Raw genomic sequence first — 10,326 nt, forward strand, 5'->3', positions numbered from 1 at the left:
TCTATTACTCTCTGTAGTAAAAATGGTCTCTTGATGGTTTCATTCAACTTCTACTCATGTGGCATCCTGTCCTGCAACCTTCAGGTGCTAAATACATGTTTGTAGAATTATGTCAAATATGAGGGAGTAACCATGCACTCAACTAATATTCACTTATTTCAGTGATAAGGATTTATGTGTATGTGTATACAGCTGTGTAAATATTTATATTTACATAGATCCTATACCTATGAATTCTGAGGCACTAAAAATGCCCATTTTTTTCTGAGTTGTTTAAAACAACAACATAATTCTGCAGAGAGACAATTTACAGAGAGGCAGTAATCTATTTCCATTCAGTGAGTTAGGAGAACGAATAATTCTCTTCTTGCTCTACCTGGAACTTCCTCTTATGTGAAATCCTGAATCTTCCTCTAGTCCACAAAGATCTGAACCTCCGTTAGTAAATTTGGATGGCCCAATTTATCTGACATAGAATACACACAGCTCTGTCTGGTTACCTATCATTCAAATATGTGTTCTGGCTGCGCTGATCCACCAGGCTAAATTCTGAAAGATGGGATTTTTGAAAATCAGCTCTCAGGAATAATAGATGAGAAAACTCCCCTATCTTTGTTGTGAGCAAATGGAGAGAGGGTTTCCCACACTCCACGATGCTGTACCCTGAAACGCTAGAAGGAAAAATTAGGTGGATAACTTTTACGTCTGTTGCTACGACAGCTAGCCCAGGCATTTCTGCGAGGATACAGACAATTATGCCAAAGCAAGGATTCTCAGCCTGGAGTCCCCGAGCCACGCTGCCAAGTAAACCCTCCAAATTCCCTCTTGGCAGCATGAAAAACAACGTCAAGTGCACCAGAATTCACATCCTGTTCTAGGGAAACACCTGTAAGAGATGCCACAGACGATTCACTGATGAATGCTGGAAACCAGAATAAATTGCCTCCGTGCATTATCATGGCACGAGCCATCTGGAGAGGCTGGAAGATTCACGAGTCCTGTCTCGTGCATGGGGAGTTGCTGACATTCGCAGAGGAAATGACCACAGTCTCATGTACTCACAAAGCAAGAGCTCTATGTGGACCAAACATGTCCCTGTGGTTGCTGACAAGGAGTTTAATTCCAGGTGTCGCGTAAATGCAGTTCTCCATTTTACTATCAATATTATGAGAAGCCTGAGGATAGCACTGTTCATGATTCTATTGTGCTGTTATCTGACTTCTTAAAATGAGATAGAAGAATTTGAGATTCCTACTCGAGTTCTCTTGAGAATCCATTTGGGGTGGAAATTTAATCTCTCCTCTGCCTGTTGGGTCTTCATGGGTTAAGAAAAAAAAATGTCACCGTTTTTATTTTATGAAGCTCTGCAAATCTCCCCACCCCACCTCAAATAAGGAAAATGCCATCTGCAAAAAGCCAAAAAAGTCAAATATACGATCTCCAAACAAACGACTCTCACTTCTGTTTTGAAAGCAATATGGAGTCTGAAATGGAAAGATAAACATTCGTCTGAAAATAATGTCCGAGTGTGGGCATGGGCGTGTTTGCGTATGTGCGGGGAGGTGGAGAGCAGATTGGAAACCACTGGGAGGTATCGCGTACGGGAATTTGGAATTGCTCCTCTCATGTGGCTTTCATCCTGAGGTGCTAAATTTTAGCGTAGCCGTACTTGTTCCTTAATTAATGATTACACGAATTCAATTCATGATTTAACTTAATTAAACAACTAATGAATTTGTGTATGCAGGAATCATTAATGTGGTGTCTGAGGCAGGCCTCTGGGGCATGGTTAACTCAGTTCTTCACAGCTCAGTAAATAGTATCTAGTTTATACACATGTCTCTTCGCTTTATAAGCGACACCCCTGCTACAGAGTTTCTCCACTCTACGCAGGGTTAGCTCTATGCACAGATGCTATATGCACAGATTACCCTTCATGTCTGAGGATAAGTTTTCTGGTACATTTGCTAAGAGATCTATATTTGTAAATGTATTTCCAACAGTGGCGATCAGTTTAGTTATTTTTTAGAAACTATTGAGTCCTATTATAGGACGCATGGACCACTCATTTTAGGACAAAATGCAATCCTGTTATATTTTTAGATATATCCTCTTTTCATTTTGAAAGCACAATGACATCCCAGAAATCTAACTTAAAGGCCACTCTGTGAAGTATAAAATTTGAAAAGAAATAGTTTTCATGACTTTCAAGTGGAGGCCCTTCCACTGGGATGATCGGATGTGCCTCTCTGTCTCTGGGAGTAGAGATACTATTTTGGAATAAACAGGAGAGAGAGACAAGGTAGAAGGTAATCAACACATATCAGACGGTTTAATAACCGTCCTGGGCTTTGGAGTCATTAGCTCATCGGGATGTTTTTCTGTATCTGTGTCTCCACCCATCCAAGTGGCATCTCGCTTGCTCCTAATTGATAGCTTGGGCCTCTGACGTGCTTGACAACAGTTTGTTTTCTAAAGTAGGCAAATATTTCCCTTGGAATCTCATCGACACTATTAATTTGCTTGGCAAACCATTCTATCCTGAGTAGTGTGCTGAGGAAAACTCTATTGATCCCCTGTCTTCGTTACCAGTGGCAACAAATGAGGAAGTCCTATGGAACGAGGAGGTGACCCTGTAGATCTACACACAAGACATGAAGGCTCCTTCCTGGGTTGTTCCTACAGCGCGGGCCCGGACTTAGGGCAGACCTCTAATGAGGAAACATTGGAGAGAAATCGGCAGCACTGCCCTGGGGAAAGCAAAGCTGGAAGTTGTTCACTTGCCTTTTTAATTGGGGAAATGCATTTAAGCCACCAACGTGGCTGCTTTAGATCACTCTCTGAATATCCACATTTCGGAGACAGAGCTATTTCAATGCAGTGCTGTTTGCATCCTACATAGACGAATTAGAGGATCTCCTGGGAGTCCTTCTTTATGCTGACCTCAGACTTTCCCTGCAAGCACAGCGCCTGAGAGTGAATGGATTAAAATGAGCCTATTTCAACAAACTCCTGAGTCCATATTTATTGATCAGTCTTGGGCTTTTCTGAACTGCACCTTTTTTCTTGAACAGGCTCACGGCACACGCAACATGAAACATGGCTTTAAACAACAGCTACCGATTTCACAAAACACAGAGTAGTAGTACCGGCCCTTCTGAGGTCGGTGGATGACCAAAAAGGTGCGGGTCATGTAAGGGAAGGCTCAAATTGCCCATGTCCTTAGCTCTTAGGAGGATCAGTAGGAGTCCATTTAAGAGTCTGGACAATCCCTAAGAATGGAGGCCCCTGGGTTTGAGCTTCCAGAAAGTGATGTGTTGGGTGGGTTAAATCTTTTCATGAGAAGGAAAGGCAGGTCAGAATAGAAATAGACCTCAGCTACCACAGCCTTCTCTCCTCACCTTCCAAACTCCCTTCCTAAGGAAGAGAGGCAAATGTCAAGTGCTCCATCGTGGTCCAATTCTGCATGAGGGTAAGAAGGAAATCCTAAAGAGCCCTGATTTGTCCTTGTTCGTCAACTGGGGAAATGGCTTGTTTTACATTCAAATGCATAGACTTTGGAGTTTGTTGGCGTTCAACCATTCCTTTCTCAACACCTAGAGAGAGATGTCTTTCCGATATTAGGACCGGGGGGGATCTGCATCCCTGGGTAGCAAATGGTTTGTTTTCATTTCACACACGCTGTGCCTCTGGAATCTGATCACATTTCTCTCCTACTTTGTCTCTTAACGAGACAAAAAGTTTGGAACAGGGTCTCAAACTCATCATGATTTGGGGAAAGCCCTCTCTTTCTAAATCTTCTCCACTCATCTCCGATACGTCAAATTTGTCCTTTTCATACGAACCCATTTCTCAAGTCCCTGTTTCAAAATTTTCCAGGTGTCAACACGATGACCAAAGAGCATTATAAACTGTTCATCCTTTCAGGTTGTGTACTGCATAATTCTGAGAAACACTGTTCAAATAGACTCCAGTGTAACCACAGTATGAATGGTGCCCTCTAGAGTTGTGCAGTGCATAACCTGTACAACCATTCATGGGTGCTCAGGGAGAAGACAGTTTCCTTCAGAGGATCCATTTTGGTTTTGGATGGGAGATACTTACCTTTCACAGTCCGGGATTGTTCAAGGACAATGGCCCCAAATAATTTGGAACATGACTTAGCAATGGCCACCTATACTTTTCTCCTTTGGCGATTTCCGTTTGAAACTTAGTGTAAACAGCTGAGAGAAAGTTCTAAATATAGAGTGGCACCATTGTATGTATTCCAACAGAGCCCAGTCTCTCTTCATTCATCCAGTTAAGGTCTTAGAAGAGTGTATGGCACCGCGCTTGTTGGGGCGACCTTGTAGTGTCAATCACCATATTTTCCCCACTCACCTATGTCTGGCCCTCGTGGAGATGCCAGGAGTCAAATGCCGTTTCCACTCAGCTCCCCCTACACAGATTCCCATGTCAGAAAATTCCTTCTGCAATTGCTGAGCTCTTCTCCTACTTTTTCCTAAGCACTACCCTCATTGTTCATAATAAGAAAGAAAGACAGACCTCTTCGAGGAGTCATATCTCCCACTCCCTGGTTAATAGAATGCATGCCATGTTCCCAACACCAAACATGAGTTGGTCCCAAGGTCATTCACTCATACAGTCCTGGAGCTTCTTCTAGAACTTTCCATACTTAGTAAGCCAGAAAAGCGTCCTTCTTATTCATATCCCCAGAAAGCATCTCATTCATCTGTTTTGAGGATTCTTTCCTGCCCACACGAGACTAATAACCTCTATCCTCCCAACACAGGAGGATAACACATGTAGGAGCAAGTGGTAATTTAGCAGCAAAACGTTGATATTACACAGATGCCTGAGGTGAGCAGATTTAAGTATCGGGATTTAAAAGTAGATATGTACGCAGCAGGCGTCTTAGAGAGGGGAGCCCTGAAACTTTCATGTTTCGCAGGAGCTACAATGATGTCAGCTGCGTTTTTCTTCTCCATCTGCATAGGTTTGGGGTTGAAGGATACAGGTAAATAGACTCAAATCGAGTAAGTGACTGTCTAGTTTCAGAAAATGTAGAAATCCCAGCTGCATGATGTAGATGTTGCAGCACTGAAGGCAGCATTCAGTTAGAGTTTGGGGTCTGTGACCCCATTTCCTCGCAGTAAAACTGAGACCCCTGCATCAGTGGAGGAGCTGAAATGAGGGAAAGTATATGAAATCAGCATGTGGGACACTTTCAGGCAGAAGGACATTCTTCTGGGATGTGTGCAGCTAAACTACTTGGGACATGTCCATTAGTTTCGGCATAAGGTGCTCCCCAGGGATTCAAGATGGCCGGAGAGCGCCGTTAACAATTAGTGGCTATGGAAACACAGGATGAAAACAGAATCTACTTTTTCTTTGTAATCTAACCAAGCATAAAGCGCTATGGCCCTGTGGGGTGCTATTACCTTTTTCCATTTCCACGTCCTCAAGAAACTGATTTAGGAGCACCTGGGTGGCTCAGCCAGTTGAGTGTCCAGCTCAGGTCATGATCTCACAGTTCATGAGTTCGAGCCCACATCGAGCTTGCTACTGTCAGCACAGAGCCTGCTTAGGATTCTCTGTCTCCTTCTCTCTCTGCCCCTCCCCTGCTTGGACGCACTCTCTCTCTCTTTTTTTTTTTTTTTTTAAATTTTTTTAATGTTTTATTTATTTCTAGGACAGATAGAGAGAGAGAGACAGCGTGAGCAGGGGAGGGTCAGAGAGAGAGGGAGTCACAGACCGAAACAGGCTCCAGGCTCCGAGCCGGCAGTCAGCACAGAGCCCGACGCGGGGCTCGAACCCACGAACCGCGAGATCATGACCTAAGCGAAAGTCGGACGCTCAACCGACTAAGCCACCCAGGCGCCCCTCTCTCTCTCTCAAAAACAAATAAACGTTAAAAGAAATGAAAATACATTTAAAAAAAAAACTGGTTTAAAAGATTTTTCAAGAAAAGAGAAAAAGAAAGAAAAAGGGAACCCCTTTGCAGGATGTGGCTAAGAGTGATCTCTGTGCTGGTCTGGTTTTCAGCTCCTTTCGTGTTGACCAAGCTCTGACAACCCTTCCCAGGGCTATTCTTGGCCCTGCCTGTCTGGGCTCAGGCACCACGTGCTAAGATCAAAGCTTCTGCTGCCAGCCTAGGCTCCGTGTGTGCACAGATACCATCTTTATCAATTGGATTTTGAAGGAGGGTTGCCACCTCCAATATGCCCTGCTAAACACCACGTGCTGCTAATTACTCGTCCCAGGAAAAGCCCTCTCTGCATCAGACGGTGCTATGGCCGCACCGTCTCGCAGGCTGCTCTATACGTCCTGTGTCCTGACTCTGCTTTCTAAGAACAGGCACTACCATTACGTGCAAATCCATGTGGCTTCCTGGGATCCTCACTTACGTGTCACAACGGTATGGAATGGCCCTGCCATCACCCCATCTTCAACAGGCTCTGTGAGACATGGAGGAGAGACCGACAGGTCCAGGTCAGAGCTGGGACTTGCACCCCAGAGGCTGAGGACAGCTCCTGCCTTCTTCTTAATCACATTCTCTTGATCATGGTACTGGCTTGTGGTCCTGGAAAGAGCCCCAGCCTAGACCTTTATGTCAGATAAGTGACTTATTTTATAAAGTTTGAATTGAAAACAGACCCTCCATTTGGAATGCATGTGGGTGCCAAGAATTTCCTGTGTAACTCTTGAGACTTTTGCTGGCTATGGGGCGCCTGGGTGACTCAGTTGGTTAAGTGGCCAACTTTGGCTCAGGTCATGATCTCATGGTTCATGAGTTCGAGCCCCATGTCAGGCTGTGCTGACAGCTCAGAGCCTGGAGCCTGCTTCGGATTCTGTGTCTCCCTCTCTATGCTCCTTCCCTATAGTGCTCTCGCTCTCTCTCTCTCAAAATAATAAATAAACATTAAAAAATTTTAAAGAGACTTTTGCTGGTTCAACTCCTCCTACGCAGAAGGCATGGATGCCACACACTCCCCAGCACAGAGCCTGGCATCCAGAAAGAACTCTAAGTAAGGTCTAGTTCTTTTTCTCTTTGCTCTCATTTGCCAGGGAGGAGAATGTTGTGTTCTGTGCAGTGTATATCTAAGCACCTTATTGTATCTGTTCTAAGGCTTTTGGCTCATATCAGGTGTCTGATTAATATTAATGGAGATGACGATGACGGTGACCATGATGATGACAATGGTGACAATAGCCTGGATAGTAATGCTGAGTCATTTTTGCTCAGCCCTCTGACAGATGAGACTGCCGTCTGAGGTCCATGCCAGGACACCACGCACGGAAACATTACATGTCTCCCGGAGGCCTGGCGTGCCACAGCAGCGTGCCTCCCGCACGGCCCAGCTCGGCGAGTTGACAACGAGACATCTGTTCATGTGAACTTCTAAATATCAAGGTTGATGCCAAACATGAGCATCTCTGGAGCTCTGCGTCGTACTTGTGTCAGAGGGCAACATCCGGCAGTCAAGGTCAGGCAACAAAGCGTTTGCAAGAACGTGTACTCCCCACAGAGCTGGGGGCACCGTGGAGCGCTTCCTCCCTGCCAAAGCCACTGTCATGTTTATGAACATATTCAGAGAGGACCGTGTTTTTCTCTGGCTGAGTTCAGCTCAGAATGAGTGAGCCGGTCTGAGAAGACACAGTGGGTCCCAATGTATTTTTGAAACTCTCTTTCAAACCCACCTGAATCTTGAGTTTTAGGAAATCCATTTCCTAAATGGGAAGGGAGGGAATTTGCATCTGTGTTCTGAGATAAACCAGGAAGCTGGGAAAGGTTGCTCATAAGGCTGCTACTCACCCCATCCTGGTCTGGGCTCCTTACTTGACCTGTTCTTAGTGTTTGTTCTAAGTTCCGAGGTTCTTAGTGTCACAAACTAGAGCAGTAACCAGACAAGGCAGTCTTCCTTTTACCCTAGGACCTGGGACACGTCCTCAAACCCAAGGAGTCACGTAGGATACATTCTGCCTCCAGCATGCCAACATGATCTACAGAAGCAAGATGGTTTGGAAACAATTCAAAATTTCTTATTTAACTTCAGAAGGTATTTAGACATAAGTCTCCTCAGCATGATAGTCTGGTGTGAAATTAAAACCATGTATTTACTTTAATTTATTTATTTTTAAGGTTTATTTATTTATTTTGAGAGAGAGAAAGAGTACAAGCGGGGGAGGGCCAGAGAGAGGGGAAAGAGAGAGAATCCCAAGCAGGCTCTGCACTGACAGCACAGAGCCCGAACTCACGAACCATGAGATCATGACTTGAGCCAAAACCAAGAGTCAGATGCTTAAGTGACTGAGTCCTACCTGGGTGCCCCTAAAACCATATATTTTAAAATGAACGGAAAAAATAGTGCTAGCACATTATAATGATTATCTATGGCGGTTAATATTAATAAGTTATACCTCACAAAGACCCACGCTGAAGTCAGAGGTCTGTACCACGTTATATTCATGATGTTTCCATAATATTCATTCCACATTTCAATATATTACAGAAAACATACATTTTTTTTCCCTGAATTATAGCTCTGGAGTTCTCAGACTGCTTCGAAGCCTGGTTTATAAATACCAGCTTTTGGTGATGCAGCTTCTTTATTAAAGACCTTACAAAAGATGCTAACCTACACAGCGATTTCTACCAGTAGAAGAAAAGGAAGCATAAATTAATCACATACCAAGCGAAAAACTCAATGGTGCTTTAAAAGGAGTGCAGCTGAATTAACTCGGGACAGTGAAGCCAACTCTATTTTGAAAAATTAAGAGGTAGTGGGCAAAATGTTTATGTCTTTTCTTCTTTTCATTTGATGTGATTTCGATTAAAAGATTGAGAATAAATGTTGATGAGCCGGACAGAAGCAAAGGTGGCCAGGCTCGGGTGTCCTTCATTCCTGCAACTGATTATGTGACATATGTCAGAGCAGTGCCCTTGTTAGGCTTGCCACTACCTCTACGAGACGGCACATAAATCCCCCACTTATTATTATTATTTTTTTTTTAGAAAAACAAGCCTTCCATTGACCCATGAAGTCTTAGAAAGAAAAATAAAAGCATATCCTTGGCTTGAGTTCCATGAGTAGTAATTCCAGTGGGGATGCACTGCTCATTGGCATTTTCCTGTTGTTTTAGTTCTGTTATTTTAATAATTATTTTAATCCTTAAAAGTATTTTTTCAATTTTCACTCATTTTTGATCAGCAGAGCATGAGCAGGGGAGGGGCAGAGAGAAGGAGACACAGAATCTGAAGCAGGCTCCAGGCTCTGAGTCCCATGTGGGGTTAGCACAGAGCCCCATGTGGGGTCCGAACCCAAGCACTTGGAGATCGTGACCTGAGCTGAAGCTGGATGTTTAACTGACTGAGCCGCCTAGGCACCCTTAATAAAAGCTTTTCTCAATTAGGGCAAGAGTTCTGATTTTTAAAGGAATTGCCCAGCCTCTGTTTTTTTTTTTTTTTTCTTTTCAGGAGAGAGACACAGGAGAAATGGTTAGGAAACTTTGGTGCCTGCTGCCTGCTTTTGATAATCTTGATTACTTTTGGAGTAGTTGTCCTTCGTGTACTTTTCCATCTTCGAACCCTGCCAGGAGGACATGGGATGGTGATGAAGCCTGAGGCTCGGGAGTCAGACGGACAAAGGTCACAGCGGGGCTCAGATCTTACTAGCTCTGCGACCCCAGGGAGGGAGGCCAGTATTAGCACTCACCCCACAGGACCGGATGAAAACGGAACAGTGGAAAGGTCAATGCATTTTGTAGGGTAGACAATTTGATTGTAAGCAAAAACAAAGTCTGTCCCCTGCTGAGTGTGGAGCCTGACACGGGGCTCGATCCCACAATCTGGGATTACGACCTGAGCTGCAGTTGAGTTGGATGCTCAACTGACTGAGCCACCCATTGCGAATATGTATCTCTAATATTTTGCTTTCATTCTTAGCTTGCTGCACATTTTCATCATGGATGGGTACCGGATTTTATGAAATGCTTTTCAGCATGACTTAAAAGGATCACATGAACTTCCTCCTTTAATTCATTAATTTCAGTCAATTACATTATTATTTTTGCCCAGTGTTTGCTTTCCTAGAATAAACCCAACTTGGTCACAAAGAAAAATGACTTGATCACTCTTTTAATATGCCATTAAATTCAACCAGTTAATAGTTTATTTAGGGTTTTAGCATCTACGTTCAAGTAAGAGGATCATTAAGTATGAGGTCAGCTAGTAGTACATCGGGTGCAACAATTAGTGATGGTCACGCAAAAGGTTAATGGGTCCAAGAAGAAATATCTAAAGGTTAAATGAATTTCTCATGCTAA

At 43.8% G+C, this 10,326-nt stretch overlaps 1 long non-coding RNA gene across 1 annotated transcript; it reads left to right on the top strand.

The window, feature by feature from the left end:
• Positions 1-7,936: 7,936 nt before the first annotated feature.
• LOC120219784 lies at positions 7,937-9,635 on the top strand. The gene is made up of 3 exons (XR_005525394.1): positions 7,937-8,060; positions 8,545-8,781; positions 9,479-9,635. It is a non-coding gene; the product is annotated as an uncharacterized LOC120219784 (long non-coding RNA).
• The last annotated feature ends 691 nt before the right edge of the window (positions 9,636-10,326 follow it).

Source organism: Hyaena hyaena, unplaced genomic scaffold, assembly GCF_003009895.1.
Source record: "Hyaena hyaena isolate Hyena2069 unplaced genomic scaffold, ASM300989v1 scaffold_647, whole genome shotgun sequence".
Classification (NCBI taxonomy): Eukaryota; Metazoa; Chordata; class Mammalia; order Carnivora; family Hyaenidae; genus Hyaena; species Hyaena hyaena.